The sequence below is a fragment of the Octodon degus genome, unplaced genomic scaffold (assembly GCF_000260255.1).
Source record: "Octodon degus isolate 3935 unplaced genomic scaffold, OctDeg1.0 scaffold00087, whole genome shotgun sequence".
NCBI lineage: Eukaryota > Metazoa > Chordata > Mammalia > Rodentia > Octodontidae > Octodon > Octodon degus.
The window spans coordinates 11,142,341-11,144,210 of NW_004524663.1; the positions used below are offsets into that span (position 1 = coordinate 11,142,341).

The 1,870-nt window shown below is 38.7% G+C and overlaps 1 pseudogene; it reads right to left on the reverse strand.

Annotated features, from left to right (window-relative positions):
- Positions 1–327: 327 nt before the first annotated feature.
- LOC101574536 lies at positions 328–867 on the reverse strand (annotated as a pseudogene).
- Positions 868–1,870: the final 1,003 nt, after the last annotated feature.

The following is a 1,870-nucleotide window of genomic DNA, read 5'->3' on the forward strand; positions in this document are numbered from 1 at the left end:
GTTAAGGTTAGACTTTTTCAAACATGAACATAGTAAAATTATTTATACTATTTATATCTGAGATCCAAAGAAAATGTACTATGAAATTATACGGTACATATGCTTATTAATTGATCTTATGGGTATAATTTTAGATCAGCATGACTTTAGTGACTATTCTCTTACTTTGCTACTCAAGAACACAGCATGTATAGAATAAACAAGTGGTGAAGCCACCCAACGATTATGATAGCTCTTCAAGTCAGCTGTCATAAGTTCAGATACAAATTCCCACCATGGTGGCAAAATTGGATACAATTCTGATCACCCTAATGGAGGTTATCAGATTTATTCCAATGCAGATCCCAATCTAATGGCTAGTAGATGAGACAGCAGCAGAGATGAAAAACCTTCAGAAATTCTGCTGAGAACATGCCTCTGTTCTTCGTAACACTGTTTCTCATACTGAGAATGGCTGCATGCTTCAGATGTTTAAAGAGGAACTACTTAGGAGGCATGCTTTCTGGCTGACTTGACCAATCCCAGCTGAGTTTTTCTTCCAGGTGTTTTCAACTTCTTTCCTTCTCTCAATATAATCCTATTTAGACGAAGAGTTCTTCTTTTCTCCAGTGCTGTGTCTGTTTCAAAAACTCTGTATCTTGAGGTGTCCCTGAGTATGGTAGGCTGTCATAGTGAGAACTCTTGGAGCTACTCTGTCCAAATTCATGCTGAGTATCTAGCAGTATTATTTCCTCGTCACCATATAAACTGAAGCTGAACACTACTCCCATTCTCATTATTGCTGAAGTGTAGCTCTGACTAGGAACCCTGCAGGTTCTCACTCTGCAGCTTAGGGACTCCGTTCAGCACCCGAGGCCACTCAACCATGGGGGTCCACACTCAGCTACAATAGCACCTTGGTAGTGATCCCACTGGAGCAAGGGAGCTGCAAGCCTGGTGCTCTTTGCTCTTTATTTATACTTTGGTTTTCTCATATTAGTGAAACCATGTGATATTTAAATTTTTGTGTCCGATTTATTTCACTAAGTATTACGGTCTCAGAGTACAACCATTTTCCTATGAATGACTCAAATTTATGCTTCCTTGTTGCTGTGTAGTGTTATATTTTCTTTATCCATTCATTTGTTAATAGATAAATAGGTCACTGTTGAGAGCCATTACACGTGAGCTATGCTGCTATAAATATGGGTATGCACACACCAATGTAATATGATGTCCTTAACTTTCAGAAAAATATGTAGAACAGGAATAGCTGGGTCAAATGAGTTTCTATTTTAGTTTTCTAAGGAATCTCCTTACTGATATCCATAGAGGTTGTACTAGTTTATACACTCACCAACAAAATGGAGGGCTTTCTTTTTCCCCACAGCCTGACCAGCATTTGCTTTTTTTTTTTTTTTTTTTAATTAATTAATTTTTTTTGACTGAGTTTGCCTTCAGAGCAGGTCTAGTTTGGCTTGAGGGTCTTGGTTTCAAACCACAGAACCATGAGTGTGACAGCTATGTTTCAGCAGGCACTTAAAGAACTGAGCTATTGGGCAGGTCCCCCTGTTGCTTTTTAGAATTCCTGATGATAGTCAGTTTTCTCAGAGCAAGGTGGATGCTCAGACTATTTATTTATTTATTTATTTATTTATTTATTTATTTTGCAGAACTGGGGATTGAACTCAGGCCCTTGAGCTTGCCAGGGAAGCGCTTATTCTACTGAGCCATCTCCCTGGCCCCAGACTTTTAAAATTTTGACCAAAGATGCTTTGTGTATTACTGGGCATCTGCATTATTGACCACGTGCAGTTTGTCATGACTTATTGGCCACTTGCTGTTCTTTTGAGACGTGTCTGCTCATTTCAATAGTGCATTTTTGATTCAG